At 42.9% G+C, this 23,176-nt stretch overlaps 1 protein-coding gene and 1 pseudogene across 3 annotated transcripts in view; one reads left to right on the top strand and one right to left on the bottom strand.

The window, feature by feature from the left end:
* Positions 1 to 10,122, bottom strand: part of STAMBPL1 (STAM binding protein like 1) — a 30,058-nt gene extending 19,936 nt beyond the window's left edge. For 2 of the 3 annotated variants that reach the window (XM_066619399.1, XM_066619400.1), the window contains exon 1: positions 9,833 to 10,122. The gene's annotated coding sequence lies outside the window, so the exon portion shown is untranslated. Of the gene's footprint in view, positions 1 to 9,430; positions 9,496 to 9,832 lie in introns of those variants that run through there. The other variant, XM_066619401.1, reaches the window with a different exon arrangement.
* Positions 5,916 to 6,034, top strand: LOC136646995 (5S ribosomal RNA; annotated as a pseudogene).
* Positions 10,123 to 23,176: the final 13,054 nt, after the last annotated feature.

Here is a 23,176-nt window from a genome sequence, read left to right as displayed (position 1 = left end):
CTGCAATGCCCCCTACAGATTCCGATATCCATGGATTTTGGTATCTGCAGAGGGTTCTGGAACGGATCTCCCATGGATACAGAGGGCCTCTGTAATACAATGAACAGTTGACTATACTGTCATCAATTGTAGCAAAGCAGATTTTGTATCTATATATATGAAACATGAGACAGAATGTTATGCAGGGCTAGCAGAAGTTGCTTTGTTCCTGGAAAAGAAAATTCAAATTGAATTTCCTGTACAGTAACCCATACAGTACAGAACTTGCTTTCTGCAATACCAGCAGTGTGCACAAGCACCATTACAGTCACCTGAAGAAGTGAACTGCAGTTCACAAATGTTTATGCTGAATTAAACTGAATCTTCATGGTGCTATAAGACTCTTATTTTTGTTGCAACAAACAGTGCTATCTCTTTCAAAAATGTTTGTCTGCACACCTTCATCACATAAATACACCAAAATTAAGTGAAATAACAAATTGTGACATTTTGCAGAACAGGTTATGAAGGTACACGCACAAAAAAATAGAGTTTTGAAGTGCTAAAAATTATTACATAGCTAACAATTTGCGAGTCTTTAAGTGTCCAAAATCTGCCACTCAGTCACCTCATTCTACCTTAATGACCGGGACCTCCCTGCCATTATGCCACTTCCTTAAAAGATAAGTTTCTAGTTTCCCTATACAGTATATGCAAAATGTAAAAACAAAGGGGGAAATCTTCTTCTTTGTTTTTGCTACTGATTTTCAGATCAACAAATTGATCAAATTGGAATAAGCTTTAATACAATACATTTAATACAATCATTTTGCTTTTAAAGTATAAATTTGTGTTACATGTTCAAAAGACTATCATTTCATCTAATTATTCAAACTAACATCCTCTCATTTAAACCATGTACACTGCAAGACACAGCAGCTTGTGTGGTTGCTGGAGATTGGCAGTTGGAAGCCACTTGTTTCTGGTATCAATTCAAGGTGCTGATCTTGACCTTTAAAGCCTTCTATGCCTTGGGACCAGCATATTTGAGAGACTCCCTTCTTCTGTATAATCTAGGTCATCTGGTCATAAGAGAGGGCCCTTTTAGATATGCTGCCACTCACCAAGGTTAAAGGGATGGCAACTAGAAACAGGGCCTTCTTTGTAGTGGCACCTGCTTTATGGAAATTCCTCTGCTTTGATTTAAGAACTTCTCCCTTAGAAGCCTTCCTGCAAGGTTTAAAACAAGCCTTCTGATTTCAGCACAGTGTTTAAATCCAGTGCACCACTGGCAGCCTTTGAGAAATGACTCAAAATTTAAAGTATGAAAAGCAGAAGTGGTAAGCTTAAAAAAAAAAAAAAAGCTATCATAGAACTCTTAACCACTAAAGATGCTAAGGCGCTCATTTGAAAAAACTGACTTTTGACTAAAGAATTATTTATTTAAGTTAATTTGAAGACTGTTCTATTAGTGGGGCTATGTGTGCAATTTAGATTGATATTCACCAGTGAGTGTCTGACTATGTACCTCAAGATGAATTTAAGGGTATATTACAATTAAACAATTAACCCATTTTTGCCCAGCCCACAGGCATACTCATTTGGTCCCTGTTGGGTATATGCAATGTTGGGTAGAAACAGTTCATTAATATGTTTCTTCAGCATTTGCCAAGGCGAGTTTGAAAATATGACTGCTATACTGCATTTACAGATATTGGCCAATGCCAACAAAGTTGCTTCAACCCTTTCGGCTCTGCTGACATGTTTAAAGTCAGCTTGAGATGCCATAATCCTGATTATGTGGACCCACATGAACCTACTTGCTTATATATCAGCTGACAGGATCAGCCCATTAAAAAGTAATGTAAACTGGGAAAAGAAAACAAAGTGCCAATTAAAAAGATGCTTGAAATATTCTGAATCCCCCCCAAAAGCTTCAGCTTCTGTAGAATCTTTTCTTCAAAATGATTTTAAAGAATCTTTTAAATAAGCAATTGTCTTCTATTTGCTTTCAATTCAAGCTGAGTACCTTCAGCGAGACCCATCCATTTCAATGAAACTTGCACTGGGTGTCTCGCTGCTTCAGAAAATTGAGGCAAAGGAGAGTCTATTTATAGGTTGTACATCAACAATTTTAGTAAAATCTACTTACATCATCTCTCTTCTAAATAGAATCTGTGTCTATAAACCAACACATTATTTTCAAAGACAACTAAAGATTAATTCAGCCATCAGAAAGCTGTCATTATTCATTTTCTCAATATATACCATCTTCCTACAAAAGAATAAAAATACTGAATACCCTAGGTACACAGAAAACATTGCATCTGATAGCACAGCAGAAGCTGGGGCATTTGGTGGGCCGCTGTGAGATACAGGAAGCTGGACTAGATGGGCCTATGGCCTGATCCAGTGGGGCTGTTCTTATGTTCTTATAAGCTGAATGGGTAAGCTTCTCCATGAGGACCTTTCATGGCAAGTTCAACACATTGTATTCTAGCAAAGGAAAATAATTCTCACAGGCCTGGGGTGCACAGGAGCCATTTTGCTACCAGCGAAATTATAGATTTTGGTGATGGACAGATTTCAGGAAAAGGGTGTAACAGGACAGACAGAGGGAAGAACAGGGATGGGATCAGGGCCATCAGGAGGTAGAGCAGGGCAGGCAGAAGGTGGTTATTGGTGCCACCCACTGACCAAGACTCCATGGAACCTCTTGAATTTGCACCAAACAAAGAGCTGACTCAGATCAGCCCCATAGAGTGGCATGGGGCTTCCCTGGGTGTAAAGGAACAAGGCCCAAGAAGACATCCTGTTTGTGCCCCCCACCACAGGTTGCAGTGCATGCCTCCATGGCATAAATTGGGGCATTAATGCAAGAGGTAAATAGTTAAAATGTGAGGCAAGGTTACTCATGGTTTTACACATCATCATAACACAGAGCAAGCAAAATAATATGTACTAAGGTTTATAAACAGCGATAGCTGAAACTTTGTAATTATGACAGCCAACAACATTGAATAAATACAGTCAGCTCCATGAGAACACAAGAGCTCACTTTATAAAAGCATAGATGCTTTTATGGCCTCTAACAAAATAACTAAGATAAAAAGATCAGCATTATTACGTAATTTATCCTTTTCTTATAAAGCACTTTTTCACAAATTAGTTAACAGCAATATTGCTTTATGCTACTGCTTTAAAAATTGCTTTCAAGGCAGCATTCAATCATTGTAGCAAAATAAAGACTGTCCTGATTAAGATGTATCCCTACAAACAACATAGACATTAAGTTATTGGCTATCATTATAGTTCTGTGCTACCTCCAGGTTCAGTAGTAGAAGTATGTCTTTTTCTGCTGCCTGTGAGCTTCCCAGAGACAGCTGGTGAGTCACTGTGGAAAACAGAAAGCCAGACTAGATGGACCTTTGGCCTGATCCAGCATGACTTTTCTTAGGTTCTTATAGTATTCTAGATACATATGATAACCTGAATGTTACTGATCTGCATTTTCTATACAGGCACTGTTCCTCCACCCCAACATCATCATCATCATGTCTACCAGCAAGATATAGTGAACACTCAATTTAATGGACTAATGGGGAAGAAGGAAGGAGTGTCAGTTAATCCTGAAAGTCCACTAAATCTGAATGTATTTCATTAAATGGAGATGTGCGCAAAATGTATGACTAGTTTTTTAAAATGCCTGTTTTTTTAAAAATCTGTTAAATCAATATCTATTAAATTCACAATAAACTAATATTTTATTCTCTCTAATACTAATGCCCAACTTCAAGATGGTGGTGAGTGCCTGAGCAGCTGCTTTAGTTCTAAGGAAATGTGCAATTAAATCTTTCTCAAGTGTTGTGCATTCATTCTCTTACTTCTGTCTACAGCCTAAAAGTGGAACAGTTGCACACTCACCTCGCAGCACTTTTTTTTACAATGCTTAACTTTTAAATATTATTATTATTATTATTATTATTATTATTAACAACAGTATTTATATACTGCTTTTCAACAAAAAGTTCACAAAGTGGTTTACAGAGAAAATCAAAACTAATGGCTCTCTGTCCCAACAGGGCTTGCAATCTAAAAAGATGCAAAGGAACACCAGCAGACAGCCACTAGAAAAGACACTGCTGGGTGAGGAGGCCAGTTATTCTCTCCTGCTAAATAAGAGGAACTGGGTAGATGAGACTCATCAGCCTAGGAAGGCAGCTCATCTAAGAGAAGGAAAATTCTCATCCCAAACCTCCACTGCCTTGTGGCTACATCCAGTTATGGAAAAGGCTTCAGGAGTCAACCTCGAGGCAAAATCAGGAACCGGAGTCCCTGAGGCAGTTCGTGGCTGTACACAGTCATGCTCTGGCAACTCCTGCGACGCCGCTGGAACCAACCGTATTGGCTTCTGCCTTTCCATTGGACCATTCCAGCGACGTGGAGAGGGGGGATTTGCTGCATGGGTAACAGCCTATCCTCCATACCTTCTTTACCCAGGCTTCGCGCACTGGAGAGGATGGTTCCAGAACCACCATTCAGAGCGCGATACCATAGTCTTTCGAGACTGAAGGTTGCCAACAACATAAATAAGAGGAGCACCCACTTGAAAAAAGTGCCTTTTACCCAGTTAGCAGGGGGTGATGAAGTGTTCAGATGCTTATAGTTATGAGTACTAATGATGATGTAGCAATATCATGTTCCATCTCCCCTCAGCTTGAGGGAACCCTTTCCAAATTGACTTGTCTTTTAAGGAACCCCTGCATGTCTGCCTTTAACCCCTATATGTTGCAGAGGATTCCAGGGCACACACTCAGATCACATAGAACACTGACCAGACTTATTTGGTTTCACGCACCAATCCTGTGTGAGTTGAGAGTGTGCCACAAAACACATTGAACGCTCCCCTCTTGCTTTACATTGCTAGGAAAAAATCATGTGTCAACTGTCCTTCAAGGAAGCTTGTCCACAGCTAATCTAATCATTTTCAAGTTAAGGATGCCTTGAAAGCCACTGGGCAAGGAAGTACCAGCAATAATACCTACATTATCCATTGGAGGAATGGCCAGTTAATTAGTTTACCATCTAAATTACACCACTTAGAAACCACGGGCTCTCCTGATAGATGAGTGATGCTTTCTCTGGAGCTTTACTGCTCATTTGCTTATGAAACTATCCACAATAACTTTTGCCGTTATGTAGAGTTTGCACAAAACAAGCAGATTAACTAGGTTAATCTGATCCAGCAGTAATCACAGCATTAAAAACACACTGTAGCCAAATGTTGACTGGCTTTACGAATTATTATTAGGCATTATCCTTGGTTGCTTCCTGCAAAGGTGTATGGGAGAGCCATAATCTCTCAGCATTAAGTGCAGACTGAACACAAAGAAGCGAGGAAGCAGAGTAGCTAAATCATAATGGAACTGATCAGGCTAAAGAGGCAGAAGGGAAGTCATTAAATATGAGGATATGACAGATACTGAATCATGAAGAGACAAAACAGTGGTGAACACTAACAGCCCGATCCTATGCATGTCTACTCAGACCTAAGTCCCATTAGAGTCAATGGGACTTATTCCCAGGTAAATGTGCACAGGACCGCAAAGTTGACTTTTGATCAGTCTGAATTATCAAAGGGTGGTGAAAATCAACTCATGAAAAAGAATTTACTTCCAAAAGCATGTTTACTACAAGCTTCATTAAGGTCAATTGGCATGCTTTGGCATGTTCAGAACATCCTATTACTCCAATATGCTTCAAATCAACCTCCAGTTAATATACTGAATTTCTCTCTTAATATAAACCAGGTAAACGACAGGATCCTTAATGAATGAAATGTTGATATGCCTGTTACACCCTTTAATCTACTGTAGCTTTCTCTGAACAAAGTCCAACATTCTATTGACTGTACCATATGGGTTCCTTTCACTCACACTTACGCAACTGTTACCCTGCATGTGCCTGATCTCATCTGATCTCGGAAGCTAAGCAGGGTCAGGCTTGGTTAGTACTTGGATGGGAGACCGCCTGGGAATACCGGGCGCTGTAGGCTTATACCATAGTCTTTTGAGACTGAAGGTTGCCAACCATTCCAATGATATGCATACAGGAATTTCCACCTGACGAAAAGCGTTTTTCAAGCAATTAAATATGCTTGGTTTATGAAGATGAGTAATGCAACATTTCAATGTAGAGGATTTTAGGACCATGTTCTACAAGTGATCCCTATCCAGACATAATGCTGCTGCGCACGTATTGCAGCATGCAGTAGCATGGGACCAGCTACTTAACAGATGGTTTCAGGTTTGACAGCACAGATCGTCTGCTTTGGAGAAATGGGGAGTCTGAATCCATGCTCCCCTTCTCTACACTGGGAGTAAGGAAAGGCTAAGATTATCTCTCCTAGTCAATGATCAGTGCTTTGTGTGATTCCTGATTCAGCACCAGGAACTGCACACATGAGCTGATGTTCTGTGGCAGAATACTGTACATGCTTTGACAAAGGGCCCAAGTTAAATCCCTGGCATCTCTAGAAAGACCATGTCTGAAATCACGGAAAGCAACCACCAGTCAGTGAGTAGACAATACTGTGCTATATAGACTAATGGTCCAATTCATATAGGCAGCTTCATATGTTCCAAGTGCTGAACACATAGAGACCCAGAGCTGGAGAAACAAACACACACAGCGTACCCTTAGAGGCATAGTTCCAATCTAGCAAAGGAATGTTAAAGCTCACTTCTGCATGTTCATCACTCTTGCTAGATGAGGGGGATTCATCATAAATGAGTTGAGCATTCTACCATTAATTAATGGTAATTCTACCATTACCATTAACCATGGCCCAATCCTAGGTTATGATAGGGAATGTTTCTTTTTGCTGTCATAACTGTAGCAGCAACACTGCTGGCTGCTCTCAACACTCAATGATGGGTCGCCCTGAACCTGCCCTGAAAATGGTAACAGGACATTCCATAAGGGGGGAGGGGGCATTGCTGGGCTGGGAAGAGGGAAGGAGGTGTGTCACAGGGGGGAAGGGGTTTATCCTGGCACAAGCAATTTGTGGTGTGATGCTATGCCCTCTGGAGCCTCTCAACACCCCCCTTTCTCTCATCAAATGTATTCCAGTTATATAGCTGGCGCAGGCCCAAGAATATCCATAGGTGGTTACGAGACTGTATTTTCCCTTGCCTCTGTTAAGCTTCCTGATTGCCCCCCCCCCGGACCGTAGACAATGCTGTCTGTTTTGGTTCACATGCATAATGTAGCATGAAGAAGAATAGGACTGGGCAGTTAAGTCCTACTAAAATCAACAGGACAAGTAAGGTAGGTGGAAATATGTGATTACCTCTGGCACACTGAGTTCTATTTGCATATTACGGCAACTATCAGACTGCTGCTGGTTGTGGCACAAGCTTGGTGGATACCTGTGTGGAGCATGTGCACACTGGCAACCGCCCCCCCCCCACTTCCTCAGTCAACTCATGGCAAGTAGACTCTGTATTTTCTAGGAATGACAGCATGCTGAAGGTGGCTGACTCAGCCCTCAATCAGACCCCAAAATTTGCCAAAGATTCATTAAATCCATGTTCTCAACACAATTATTTGCTCAACCACATTCCCAAATCTGCCAAGATTCACAGAATCCATGTTCTTAACACAGTGATTTGACCATGTGAATCAGTCCCTGACCTTACTGCAGAAAGTGCTTCATTTTTAAGTGAATGCATTTAGAAGTTAATGCAAGTTAAAATGCAAGTTAAAATGTTGCCTGGCACTGAATATTAGCATATTTAGCAAAATACACAGATATGCCATTTTTTTTAAACAAAGCAGAATGCTAATTTGGACAGATAAAATTGCTTTGGTATCTTCAATATAGGTTTGTGCATCTAGTGAAACAAGTGAGAACAATCCTCCCCTCCCCCAACTCTGGAATGTAAATATTACAAAAAATGTGAAGCTCTTCAGTTCAAGATTTAATTTTACAATCTCCTTAAGAGTAGCTGATCTGTAATCATTTGCAGCCTATGATATAATGGCACTTTTCACCTTGGGCTAGTGAATTTCTTAAGGTGATGATCTGTCTCAAGGCCTTCTGATTCTCTTTTACAAACATGTCATTCATGTTAATTTCTAATCATATAAAGGATCCTTCTCTGGGAAACCCAATCTAGAAATACTACAGTTTATATTACATATTTTCCAAACAAAATGGCATTTAATTGGTCAATTAAAACACATTATTGCAAGTTAGAACACAGTCAGGGTTATCGAAGAACAATACAAGATTACATGTTGGCAACCTTCAGTCCCGGAAGACTATGGAATCACGCTCTGAATGGTGGTTCTGGAACAGTGTCTAGTGTGGCTGAAAAGGCCGATTCAGGAAGAACAATATGAGATTATAGTCTTACTTAAACACCATCCTTCCTCACTACTTTCTTCACCATTTGCCTTTCCTACTCTGACAATTATAATACGCATTTCTTTGAAATGTCCATAATAAAATGACAATTAAAACAGCAACAATTAGTAGGTCAAAATCTATTCTTTGCTAAGCTGACGGACTGCTCTTGGGTTTACAGTTGTATATACGTAAAGTATATAAAGAAACAATAAGTTGTGGTAGCAACGTAAATGTAAAATGCAAAGACACGATAAATTATGGTGGCAATACCATACTCCCAAGCAAAAAGAAAGAAAAATGATATTTACAAGAGATGCCAACCATATGGGCCTCTAAGGTAAAGTCAGCAGCTGAGCATCTTCTCAGCACCCCCTTCTTCATTTACTGATTGCTTTCTACTCCAAAAGGCATCCAGATGGCATTCAAAGCCATCATGATGAAAACCACAAGTACATTTGAGATCGATACCATAGCTGTGAAATTGCTGAGGCAAACTGGCAGCTGCAGCCCTGAGGTGAAGGATGAGCTGGAAGAGAGATGCAGTCACTCCCTAGTGGTGCAGGCACCACCTGCCAGTACAGTACAGGAAAAGGAAAGCAAAGGGGTTCCAGATCCATGTGGGGGCTGCTTGCGTCCCATGGGCAATGGAGGCAGGTGCTGTGAGGCCTCTTCAAGGCAACTGGTTTCTGGAAATCAGGGGAGGGGGGGCTCCATTATGTCTTCCCTGGAGCTATTAGGATCTGAAATCTCGCACTCCTTTCCAGTGAGCAGCTCCACTTTGAAAACAAGTGGCATCTGGTAAGGAACCCAGGATGGTTTCAAGTCTACCACATTTTAAGGCGCATCCCTCGCAGCATGCTGGACACACCTCCACATCACAAAACCAACAACAATTCATCATTGCACCTTCTTTCCACTGCTCTGGGAATAGAGGCTACAATTCTATCCACACTGACTAAAGAGGAAGCCCCATTGACTATAATGGGGCTTAACATGCATAGGCTTGGGCTCTGAGGCTACAATCCTATCCACACTCACCTGCGAGTAAGCCCCATTGACGACAATGGAATTTACTTCTGAGTAGACGTAAGATGGGGCTCTGAAATGGCTAAGAACATGCTGCTGTCAGACCCCTCCCCACAGCCCGGACGGTCCTACTTCCCCACTGCAGCTGCCTCAATAATGACCCGGCTGTGCCAATGCCGGGATCGAGGAACGAAAAGAGGCGGCCAGCCCTGCCAAGGCCAGCCCCGCTCTCGGTTCCCTGGAGCTGGTGCAGCCTCCGGGCGATTCCGGCGGGATGAGCGGAGCTCCAAGGCTCCTGGGAAGCCTGCGAGCTGGAGAGGGAGAGCCCCCCACGCCGCCCCAGCCCTTCGCTGCTGCAGCAGAGCCGGCCCGGCCCCCCCTCCCGAGACGGAGAGCGCCCTCGGGCTCGCTTACCACCAGGCCATCGCCGCGCTGTGCAGGCTGGCGCGCCGCCGCCGCGAACAATGAGAGGGGCCGGGCCTGGGCCACCACAGCGCCTCCGACTTCCCTAAGCGGGGAGAAGCCTCTGGGGACGGCGCGCACTCTCCAGACGCGCCGCGACCAGGTGCTTCCCAAGCCCGGCGCCGCCGGCTCGTCTCCCTGCCGAGCTCCCCATCTGGCCGCCCCCTGGCGCCGCGCGCGCTCTCGCCCAGCACCACCAGTGCGGCGGCGGGGTGGGCCAGAAGGCGCCTCCTGGGGGCTGGAGGACAGTGCCACGGAGGCGCCCCCTTCTTCTCCAAGCAGCCCCCTGCAAGCAAGCACCTCTTCGAACCCTTTGTGGCCGCACAAGCCTGTCCTTGTCTACTCAGGAGTAAGCCCCTTGTCTTCAATGGAGCTTCCTCTCTGGAAAGTGCGCGCAGGATTGCAGCCTGAGGGCCCGATCCTAGCCAATTTTCCAGGACCATTGGGGCATGTGCTGCATGCTGCGATGGGGGGGGGGCAGTCACAGAGGCTGCTTCGGTGCTGGAAAGCTGGATAGTATTGGGCCCTGAGGCTGCAACCCTAGCCACACTTACCAGAGAGTAAGCCCCATTGACTCTAATGGGGCTTCCTTCTGAGAAGACAGGCATAGATTGGGCAGCACCACCTCATGACAAGTTGCGCTATCTTTGCAGAGCAGCCCTCCTTATCTTGGTGCCACTGTTGTTTTTCTTGTGCACTGAGCTCCCAGCAGTGGAATATAATGAGGGGATGGGGGGGAGGAAGCAGGTGCCATGCAGCGCACTGCAGGCCTGATCAAATCGTAGCCAAGTGCATGGCTCTCCTGCTGATGCCAAGGTGTCTCTCCTTTCTGATGCCAGAAAGGCCTCTCTGTGCCACTGTTTAATTTGTACTCACAAATCTACTCCATCAGCCCAACGTGTTTGTCAAAGGAGGCTGATGACATGTTTCAAACCCTCAATGATACCAGTAAGTATTAAAATATAGTGAAACAATGATCAAATACAGGAAACACAAACCAGCATCCTGCTAAACTGGCATTCAAAAACTATGTAGAAGGCCCAAATCCTAAACAACTTTCTAGCACTGGCATAGCTGTGCCAATAGGGCATGTGCTGCATCCTGTGGTTGGGGGGCAGTCATGGAGGCCTTCTCAAAGTAAGGGAATGTTTGTTCCCGTACCTTTAAGCTGCATTGCCCTTACCTTGGTGCCATAAAGTTAGTTAGGATTGTGCCCTAAGTTGCACAACTTTGACCTATTTATTTTCTACATTTTTATAACACCCTTCCTCAAAGGAGATCAGGTAGTGCACATAGTTCCTCCTCCCCTCCTTTTTTCTGCACAACACCTCTGTGAGGTGGGTGAGGCTGAGAGGTAGTGACCGGCCCAAGGTTGCCCAGGAAGCTTAATGGCTGAACCCGGATCTTCCATGTCTAAGGGCACAATCTTAACCATGTCTACTCAGAAGTAAGCCCTATTTTGTTCAATGGGGCTTACTTTCAGTAAAGTGTGGTTAGAACTGCAGCCTTAGTCTAACACCAGAACCACTACACATGTCCTACCAAATATATTAAGCTGCTTGTCCTATGTGCCTGAGGCATCAGTCCTGTAGCTGAAGGTGAAAATGTACAAAGAAAGAAACCATGCTCTCCAGAACAAAATGCAAAAAGTCTCAGGGTCCTCAAGAAAGGCAAACTAGTGAAATAAGAAAAAAACAGACTAAGGGGCATGCATTTCTTGGGGCACAATCCTAACCAGGTCTACTCAGAAGTAAGTCCTATTTTGTTCAGTGGGGCTTATTCTCAGGAAAGTGTGGTAAGGATTGCAGTCTTAGGGCCCAATCCTATCCAGTTTTCCAGCACTGGTGCAGCTGTAATGCAGCCCCAAGGTAAGGAAACAAATGTTCCCATACCTTAAGGAGGACTCTGTGACTGCTGCCCCACTACAAGATGCAGCGCATGCACCATTGGCACAGCTGCACCAGCACTGGAAAATTGGATAGGATTGGACCCTTAATCTTGTAGAATCTTCTGATTTCAGCAGTTATGGGAACCATTACTGCTACTAAGGTTCAAATGCTTCTAAATCGTGATAGTTTCCAGGGATGCGTTTTTCTGAAAAGTGTAATCAGGAAATGTGAACAGATCAGGTCTCTCTCTCTCTCTCTCTCTCTGTTCATAGTCATTCATTGTTGGCAACCTTCAGTCTCGAAAGACTATGGTATCGCGCTCTGAATGGTGGTTCTGGAACAGCGTCTAGTGTGGCTGAAAAGGCCGATTCGGGAGTGACAATCCCTTCCACACCAGGAGCAAGTGCAGTCTGTCCCTGGTCTGTCTCCCTGGCTATGGGCCTTCCTTCTTGCCTTTTTGCCTCAGACTGTTGGCCAAGTGTCTCTTCAAACTGGGAAAGGCCATGCTGCACAGCCTGCCTCCAAGCGGGCCGCTCAGAGGCCAGGGTTTCCCACTTGTTGAGGTCCACTCCTAAGGCCTTCAGATCCCTCTTGCAGATGTCCTTGTATCGCAGCTGTGGTCTACCTGTAGGGCGCTTTCCTTGCACGAGTTCTCCATAGAGGAGATCCTTTGGGATCCAGCCATCATCCATTCTCACAACATAACCGAGCCAACGCAGGTGTCTCTGTTTCAGCAGTGCATACATGCTAGGGATTCCAGCACGTTCCAGGACTGTGTTGTTTGGAACTTTGTCCTGCCAGGTGATGCCGAGAATGCATCGGAGGCAGCGCATGTGGAAAGTGTTCAGTTTCCTCTCCTGTTGTGAGCGAAGAGTCCGTGACTCGCTGCAGTACAGTCTGTGCATGGTAGACTGAAGAAATGCAAGTGCAGAACTACTAGCACTTTTCACAGACCACAATTACAGGAAACCACAGCAGTATCAATTAAAAAATCTGTTTATGTGGAATCTCCTCTGCCTGAATTCTTCGCTGGAATATTAGACAACTATTGCAACCAAGTTTGTATTTAGAATAGTGTTACATACTATCTGCTACTTTGAAAGCAACTTCCTTAGTTTTCACAAGTGAAGGCACATGCCCTTTACTAACAGCTGAGAGTGGCAGGTGGCCGTCACATTTCCTGTACATCGTTATCGAGTGCTACTGTTTTGCTGCAGTGAGGTGGGCTCTGCCATGGTAGGCAGTCACCTTTGCAAAACAATCTCTCTCTCTCTGTGTCTCTCTCTCTCACACACACACATGCACACACCATTTTCCTGGCTGTGTTAACTACATTGGGGGTTATTTTTTAAACTAGCTTTTAAACATTTTCAGCGTGCTTTCATTTTTAAAAAAAGTTTAATTATGCAAGTTGGTAAAATCTACACTTTACATGAATACTTTCATCACTCCTTGATGAACAGAGTGGGGAAAAAAAATGCCTAATAGGCAAGGTGAGGTTTGCCATCAATTTGGCAAAAGACAATTATATCCCTAGCCTCCAGAGCAAGGACCTCCCAGACCTGAATAGTCAGCAGTGAATATTGCTCACTACCAACATTGTGTTGTTTCAAAGCTGTCATCATGACTGCAATGCCAACAGCAGAATAGAACAAATAATTGCTTATATAACACTGTTTGATGCACTGTACACAATGTTTTGCAGTGAGGTCTGAAAACAACCTCAGGTCTGCAGCTGTCAAATAATTTGCACCATACTTCACTTACTGTTTTTAGTGGGACTTGTATGGATTTTTACAGCCTAACGTCCCAGCATGCACTGCATATGTGTGTTGTCATAGCATCTTATGAAAAGTAATAAACATATTCGACTGTGATGCAGGCTGAGTGTTCCAACTTATCTTAGTATCCAGGGTTGTGCTGATGCACTTGTCATAGGTCCTGTGATGTGTAGCTTCCCCAGAGCCCAATCCTAAGGAGCCCAGCACTGATGTTTTGCTCACTCTGCTGGTGCCAGGTGTCATAAAAGTGCTATAAGGCACTTTACCACTGCTGCTAGACCCACAGTGTCAGCCTCAGCACTGGGCCTCAGCACCAAGAAGTCTCATTGGGAATAGCCAGCAGGAAGTTTTTCTGCTTGACAGCAGAGTGGCTCCTGGGGGCAGGGGGAGGGTGGAACTGAGCAGGGGGCCAAGAAGGGGGGATCAGAACTAGGATCAGAACTAGGAGGGGAGCAAATCCTATCTCCCTTCCTGACTTGTGGAACCTTATACTGGAGCCTTTTCAGATCTGTGCCAGCAAAATAGCTGACACAGCTCCATGGAGACCCATTGGGGCTGCCTGAACTTTATGCTCCCTTACCCTGAGGAGACTCTGGTTATTGCCCCAGCCCAGCCCCACAAGATTCAGCAGTGGCCATTTCAGCACTGCTGTTCCTTGTGGCGGCCCCAGGGCATAGGACTGGGCTGCCTGTTTACCTTCTTGGCTGCAGTATGTGATGTTTCCATCTTGAAACAAGGTGATTTCTAGCTACTTTGCTTTAAAATGAAGTGCAGACTAAGGGGGTATGAACATAAGAATGTAAGGCAAGTCCTGATAGGTCGGGTCAAAGACCCATGTAGTCTAGCACTCTTGTTTCTCACAGTGGCCCACCAGCTGCCTCTGGTGGGAAAGGGGAAAGGGCATACGTTCTCTCTCCATTGTTTTCCTGCAGTTGGCATACATAGAGTATGCTGGCTAGCCTCTGTTGAATTATTTTTAACTTGACCATGAAAAATCAGAAAACAAAACCAACTTTCCTTATAAGGGGGGTATTCTGGGCTTTGTGGAACAGAACCTAAGCAGTTCCACAGGAGTACAGGAGTTACAGCAGTTACTTCTGCTTCTCAGCTTTATTGGAGACCCTGATAAAGGTCAAAAAGACAATCAGTAGTTTAGCTATGGGCTTAGGCATTGTGAGTTGTAATTTAGTTTACAAAATTCAACCAATCCAGAGCTATTAAAAAATTATACAAGCAAGTAGACACTGTGCCACCATACAAAGAAATGGAAGGCACATCAAAGGCCAGCAATTTCAAAATGGCTCCTTGGACTGCGCAGATAGCACAGAATGGAACAGCCAATCATAAGAACTGTCAAAAATTACTGTAGATTTCCTTAATCTCACATTAGTTGGGAATAGCGACAGGCTTTTCACTATTTGCAGAAATTCAGAAACCTCCCATAGCTGGACAGCTCCCAGTGAACTACAACAAGATCCTGAGGCCCAATTTTGAAGACAAAAATAATAGCCAGGGCAATCCTGCTGTTAATAAACAAACCACAAGGCAGTAAGACAAAGGAAGCTATTTGACATATCAAGAAAACTGTTTGAAAAACCAACTAGTCCTCAGTCTTCCTAAAACGCAGATTAGTTAATTTCCTTAGGCATATTTAGACTCTTACAAACCAGGCTTAGCTTTTTAAAGTGTGCCTCATGCAGACATTTAAATTGAACTGGGGATTGGGATTTATTTATTTATTTATTTAGTCTAGTAATAAAGAGAAACCTCTGCTTGTGTTATACAGTGATCTGTCTTTTGCCTGTTAAGCAGGTTCTGGACCTTTTTCTAGTGCTTCAGACACCTACGAGATAACCCAAGCCAACAGGTAGGGGCAAAACTACACATTACAGGAAGAATTCAATTAGCCTTTGGACACTTGCTTTTCCCGTCCAAGTATCAGTGAATATCCTCTTGCAATGCCAATTATCATTTGGCTGACTTCGTGTGTCTGCATCTCAGCAGCACTTGCCCATCCAAAGGAGTAGAAGTTTCCCTCTGAGGTTTGCTCTTCTGATGGTAGAAAACTTCCTGGTTCAGGCATATGATATGATTCCCCAGTTCAACTTTCACACGAAAGATCCCCCCCCCACACACATTCTTAAATTCTACTCTTTAGGGCGCAATCCTAACCCCTTATGTCAGTGCTTTCCAGTGCTTTCCAGCACTGACATAAGGGCAATGCAGCTCTGAGGTGAGGGAACAAACTTTCCCTTACTTTGAGGAGGCCTCCGTGAGTGACACCCAACTGCAGGATGCAGCACGTGTCCCATTGGCTCCACTATGCCAGTGCTGGAAAGCACTGACATAAGGGGTTAGGATTGCGCCCTTGAGTAAGCAGAATTTCCCACAGAGGAAACTCCTTTTGCAAAAAAAAAAAAAAAAAAAAAAAAAAAAAAAAAAAAGGGCTCTCTTCAATGCCAAGCAGGAAGTTTCCCCCAGAATTAATTAGAGTTCATTTTGGGATGATTGATTGGGTGGTTTCCCAGGGTTCTCCTATTTAAAACCAAGAAATGGAGCTGTTAGGTATCCTTGTACACCATCAAGGATGCTGAGGAAAGGACATGCTTGTCCTAGAGTGCCCAGAATAGCTATTGTGCTCCTTCACTATCTTGGTGGGCCACTGTGAGATACAGGAAGCTGAACTAGATGGGCCTATGGCCTGATTGGGGGGGGGACTGTTCTTATGTAGGTCCTTCTCAGTTCCTTGGTTTTTCTCCTGCTTGCCTCAAGAGCCCTCTGGTTACCTGTATCCGTGAGCTTTTCAAAATTATTAATGTTCCAATAATTTTTGGTGATAGCTCTCTGGACTGCTTCTTTCCGGCAAATATTAGTGAAAGCTTTTAGCTCCTCATCACTTCAAGAAGGATTTCTCAGATGATGAGGAAGCCCCTTGCTGCTGACAGGAGTCACAAGAGTAGTTGATTTGTTCCATCATTAATCAGTCCAAAGATTCTGAGATTCAGTCACAATTCAAGCAAACTCAGCTTTTGCAGTTTTTCTCTTCTGCACACTATAAGCAAGAGGAAGGAGACAGTTGCCATTTTTAAACAAGGAGAGGATGAGCTGTAGCAAAGGAGAGCTCTGCCAGAAGGCATTCTAGTCTGTTGTATCACATCTTCCAAAGATTTGCAACTTGTTAACAAATAAGTGATTTTTGTGATCATATGCTCAAAACCCCAATGGAAAATTCAAAACTCACAGATTAAGAAGTTGAAAAAGTTACTTGAATTTAAAAAAAACAAACCAACTCATGGAGGAAACCCCTGTAAAGTTTGCATCCAAATGTGTATTATGCTGTGGGAAATGCTCATTTCTACATCGGTTTTTGTGTCTTTGGTCTGGGACTCCTCCAGTATGAACCAGCCTGTCCCCTGAGGCAGTTCTGCTGCATGGGCCACCTGTTGCAAAAGTCAGAATGGTAACCTCATGGGATCAAGACTTCTCTGGGGTACTGCCTTTACTATGGAATTCCCTCCTGGTTGGTTTAAGAACTGCTCTCTCCCTACTAGCTTTCTGACGTGGGCTGAAAACCTTTTTTTTTTTTGCCTTGTCCCCTCTTCTTAGTTTTGGTTTGTTTTTAGGATGTTTTGCTTTTGCTGTTTTTTTTTTTTTTATGGTACTCTAATGTGTGTGTGTGGTTTTTTTTAAAGTTCTATTGCTGCTGTAATGTTTCATTGCATTGTACAGGTCATGGCTTGTTATCCACTAGGGTTCCATTCTGGAACCTCTAGTGGATTAAAAAAAATAAGGGGAAACCGAATCAGTGGGAAAATGGCTTTAAAGACCCATTTCCAGGTTTCATGCTCCTCAATTGTCGCCCCAGAATGCATTAGTATAGGCACTATACTGCATTCAGCCACTAGATGGGGTGAATAATGGAATCAAATTGAATGAAATTATAATTATTTAACAGTGTGAAGGTAGGAAATTGACTTTGATGCTTTTTTCCTTGTTACAAGGCATTTAAGTCAAATTAGTGGACAGCAAATCAGTGAATACTGAGGTCCCACCTGTGTTTCACGAGTGCTGTGTTTTGAGCTCTTGCTTTTCATGTACGTTATCTGTTTTGTACACTAGTTGATGATCAAAGGGAAAGGAAGGATAGAGCTTGTTTAAATAAATAAATAAATAAATAAATAAATAAATAAATACTGGAACAAATAAAGGAAACCACTGAGCTCAGGAAAGGTTTGTTAAGAGCATGTGAAACAGCTAATTTTTTTTTTTTAACAGGGTCAGAACTAGAAGCATGAGCATCAGTGTTGTCAGGTCAGTAGCACCTATAGCTGCACATTCAATGTACGTATGTCTGAACACAGGGAACAGACATCCAGTGCTGCCACTCTAGTTATATTCTAACCTTATCATTTGAAGGATGAGTCAAGTTTCAGTAAACTTAAATGCTGGAGGAAGAACTTGCCCTGAAGTTATTTGTTGTAGTATATAGTTTTTCATTAAATCCATTAAAGGAAATTTTTTTTTTTAAAGGAACTTCACTTACTGCTAATATTCTTGCCAAGCAATTAGCCTTTCAATTTCTGGTTGGTGGCATGAACGTTTGCTGACTTCTTGCATGAATCTTGGATTTTGGCTTTGGAGTGTCTTCTGCAAACTGCAATAAATTGCAAATTGCTTCTGCTTCTTTCATATTGGTGTGCCCTTTAAGTCCATAACTACACTAAATAAATAAATGTTTTGTGTGTGTGTGTGTTGAATTACTTAGGGCACACTCCTAACCAGGTCTACTCAGAAGTAAGTCCTATTGTGTTCAATGGGACTTACTCCCAGGAAAGTGAGGTTAGGATTGCAACCTCAATGGAAAACTGTTGGGTGCTTCTTATTGGGATGTTCAGGGAATTTGTGCTAGATAATACTCCGCTTTCAGGTTGTGCTGGGAGAAGTTTTATCCAGGTTCAAACAGCTATAACTGTAACTCCCCACACAGAGATGCAGCAGCACCAACATGGTGTCTGTGGGGAGTTTTGACATGTTGAGGTCTCTTTGGGGTAAGGAGACCTCCACATTTTGCCCTGGGATAAGCCCCAGCTGCCATGGATATTGCTGGTGCACATCTGCATTTACCTGTGAAGGTGGATCAAGCCCAGGAAGAGAGTTAGGATTTGGTAGACCCTACTGCCACCAAACCTGCCCCCTTCCCAGGCCCAGTCTGCCCTCCATCCCACCCCATGTCCTCCCATTCCAACTCACCTCATTTCACTCATCCCTGCTTCTCTCCTTGACTCCTGCATGGCCTTACTGTACCTCAGTCTTTGCATGGACCTGGCCATCCATGTTTGCAAAACTGCAAGGTGCATTAGGCCACCATTAGGCTGACATTCCATACATGCTTTCCTGGAGTCACATTCAGTGTGGATTACTTCTGATTAGACATGCAAAGGTTTGCACTTTTAGTGCTACTTTCCTTGACACAGAACAAATGCAGTGGCTAGCAACCCCTAATGCTGTTTGTGATCCATCCCTTGTCAGTGACTGTGTGCTTCTTATGACTACTTGCATCCTGCTAGATCTACAAATTGTCATTTCACATCTTCACAGCAGGGGGTGATGCTTATCTGTTCTACTTTTAATTAAACTAAAACATCTTGAAGGACAGATTTCCCTCTCTGGAATGCTTTACTTTCTCTCTCCATATTTGTTTTGCAGTATTTGCTGTAGGTAAGGAAAGGGAGGCCTTTAAAAAATTTTTTTTAAAGGAAATGCATTTGTGTTGAAGATTTTGCAATATGGGAAGGATACATTTTCTCAGAGAAAATACTGCACTGGTCCCAGCTTCTTTAGGACTTGTCCTGTAGCTCAGGCAAGGATTCATACTCTGATGGATACCAGCATTTCAAGCCATCTGACTAAAACTTTGTCCTGAATTATTTATAATGTACCTGAATCTAAATTATTGTATGTCCATAATCTAGGTCACATACCTGACATACTACCTGTGTATCTGGCCAAGGCATAGGAAACTATTATGGCTTTCTCACAGTCTTACATACTACCCTTATATGGCTATTGTCTCCTTCTCCACATCAGGATAAACACAATGACGTATTGCATGCTTGAGCTGCTTTATTTATTTATTTATTTATTGAAAATATTAATTATCCTTCCACCAAGCATGGATGCATAGAAAGGAGAAGGGAAACTTTAGAAATTTGCCTCCACTGCGGTTTTGCTTATGTCTTCTTGTGCCTTAATTTTTTTTAAAAAAATAAACTTCCATTGGCTTTCAATGGAAGATTTTCTTAAACCAAAAATAGCATGTGGGGTGGGGAGGCTGCAGCTGGAATCAAAACCATGACAGGTACAATGTGCAACACAGTCCTAAACATGGTTACTCAGAAATAAGTCTCATTTTGTCCATTACAACTTACTCCCAGGTACTCATAACACCAATCACAAAGTGTGATCCAAGTGTTAATTGCTTCTGATTTGTTTTTCCAGTGTTGGTATCTGTCCTTTATCCAAAATTTGTTGTAGTTAAGAATATAAGAGCTTAAGAAGAGTTTTGCTGGATAAGTCCAGCTACCTGTATCTCAGTGGGTGACCAATTGCAGCTGGGAGCACAAAGACAATGAGATACCTGTAACCAGTTACTACTCCCTTGAACCTTGAATTCAGAGCTAGGCTACCTCTAAAACCTAGAGGTTGCATTTAGTCATTATATATACACCAGTGATGAACTTTTTCTCTATAAATTTGGCTAATTCCCTTCTAAAGGCATCTAGGCCAGGTGCCATCACAATGTCCTGTAGCAAGGGGTTCCACAGATTACAGTTTGAGTCTCATTATTCGTGAGGGTTCTGTTCCCAGGACTCATGTGGATGGCAAAAAATGCACTAAAGCAAATCAATTTTTAATGCCAATAAAGGTTTATGGATGGGTGGCAAATCAATTTAAAAAACAAAGTCCCTTTGCTCAGGTGATTTAAAAACTGCCGTGCTGACCTTTTGAAATGCTCACAGAGGCAATCAGTCTGTCTCCAGGAGCTTAGGTTTCAGTAGGGGTAGCAATCCCTCCCTTTACCAGGAGCCGAAGTGAGGGGGAAGGAATGGAGAAGGTGATAATCACTGCCATTAATCCTTCTTTCAAGTGCTCAGGGGGAAGGGAGAAATGAAACTGGAGACAGAATGATTGATGGATTGTTAGCTGGCTACCCTCTCTCGCATTAATGAGGCTATTGTTAAAGGACCGGTTTCCTTTAATTTAAAGGGTACTTCTCATCACATTGAGATAGAAAAATCTGTGGATAATTAGGTTATGCCTGTAATCACTTGCATGACTGTCTCTCTACAACAGTAAAAACCAGTTTTTAAAACTGATTTTGAAGGGATGCATTTTCCCCTTCTCCAGGGATCAGCACATTCCTTCCCATTTGCAGTGGCTATTTGTGATGAGTCAAATCCATGTATAACAAGGTTGGACCTGTAATTACACGCTAGGTAAAGAAATAATCCCCTTTTGTCTTTTCTGATTCTCCCAGCATTTTAGTGGATGATCCCTGGTTCTGGTGTTGTGTGAAAGGGAAAATACAGTAACTTCCTTCTGTCCACTCTATCCAATCATGTTGCGTATGAGTGGTATGAACAGGGCCCCTGAGAGTTGGCACTGGACCTGGGCAAGAGGCCTGATTGAGCCTCTTTTCCTAATTTTATAACAAATTTGTTTTGAACGGTATAGTTTGTTCTGTCATGGCCCCCAGCCCTGGGGATTTTGCCCCCTGTCCCTCCTCTCCTCAAGTCTGGATATCAAGCAGCTGTTTGGGATGTGCATTGTGGCAGTGGTTGGGCAAAACATACTGCCATCTTCTGCCCTTTGTGAGGCACTTAATAGAAAATATCCATGCTGTGGAGCAGTGGCTCCCAAACTTTTTAGCACAGGAACCCACTTTTTTAAACACTGTATTGGGACCCACCTAGGCTTACCAAACATTTTAAAAAAGGAGATCTAAAAAGAAGTAGTTTATCTATTTATCTATTTATAAATAATAACCAGAAAAAGACCCTCAAACATATCTCCCAATATTTACACATGCTTGCACCCTGCAGGAGATGAGCTCTTTGCAGAATAATTAGGAGCTATGGAATCTGCTTTTTGAATAGCCTCAGGGCTTGAGGCAATTACAGCAGTTATCTGATCTCTCCATCACCCAGTGGGTCCTGACCCACACTTTGGGAACCACTGTTGTGGAGAAAAGCTGCAATTTTTTGTTTCTTCACTTGGAGTAAAGCAGCCATCTTCCTGCCATCATTTGGCCTCACTACATTTTGTGCCTCTTGTTCTCACCTGCAAGACAAGAAGATGCATGGAGAGTCAGGCACAATGCTGGCTGGAGCAGGTAGGTCAGGAAACGAATAGGCAGGAATCAGGACAACCAGCTTTCCCCCCCTCTCTCATTCATTAATTACAAAGTAAAATTCTTAAAAAAAAACAACAACTAAACTACAAATATTTGAAGAAATAAAAATGATAAAAACAACCAGGTTGGATTCCAGTAAGTACAGAGTATGTGCAAAGCCAGCAACTGTTGAACAGTTCTGCGCATGCTCCAAACAAAGACTGAAAACTGACGAATGGATTTGTGAGATGCTTCCAAGCTTTTGGGTGCAATCTCATTCAGATTGCATTAAAATATATTGTATATGCTATTGAGGGAAGTTCAACAACTGAGCTGCAGAAGTGGGGTGATCCTCAAAACACCTGTACATTGAATGAGGAGGAAGCTTCTTCACTGGTTTCAGACTCAAGGCAAGTTCTGTCACAGCCTTGAGCTTTGGCTTCTGGAAGAAGAGAAGCTAGTGCAGGAGAACTGGTTTGGCAAGTCCTGTAAACTGTGCCTGGTGTCTGTGATTCCTTAGCTCTCCACACCCATCTCTCACTGAAACTTTACTCCCTACTGCTTTGTGTGACACTGAGACTGAAAATAATGATGATATTTAGAGATGAAGGTGGGATAAGAATAGTAACCTGGTGCAGAGGACACAGTCTAGTTTGGGTATGTCTCCTGCATGAGTCACTGTGAAATGAATGCTTTATATTTGCTTTTGGATTTTTATGTACAGCATTGTATCTTGTTTTTGACTGTCACAGAAGTGCCTCTATATTTGAATACTCCTGTAGATTGCAATCATTCTGCCATTTTGACATTCCTTTTGTCAGTTAGCCATTCTTTAAAGATAAAGGTAAAACATTGGACATGTCTTCAACTAGCAGTTGCTGTTTTCACAACTTCCTTTAAGGCAATTCTCAATTTATGTTGCTAAACTGACAAAGTGAACCACCCCTTTCAGTGTTGTAACTTGCACTAAGACAGGAGAGATTTGTCATAAACCACACTCACCTCTGTCTCACTGGGTTGGGCCTCGTGGTTTTCAGAATGCCTGATTAAAAAAGCCTTTACAGCAGACACCTGAAGTTCGTTGGAAAGCATACAGTCCTTGAGAGTGAGTGCTGATCAAAGCACTCAGGTAAAGGATTATGTTTTAAGTAGATTGCAACCAGTTGAAGGGCACTACAAAATCAAACACCTGCCAGTCCAGCAAAGAATTCCAGCTGGACTCCAAAGAAATATA

The sequence above is a fragment of the Tiliqua scincoides genome, chromosome 3 (genome assembly GCF_035046505.1).
Source record: "Tiliqua scincoides isolate rTilSci1 chromosome 3, rTilSci1.hap2, whole genome shotgun sequence".
NCBI classification, from domain to species: Eukaryota; Metazoa; Chordata; class Lepidosauria; order Squamata; family Scincidae; genus Tiliqua; species Tiliqua scincoides.
Note: the sequence above shows the minus strand (reverse complement) of the source record. Positions and strands in the feature narration are given on the sequence as shown.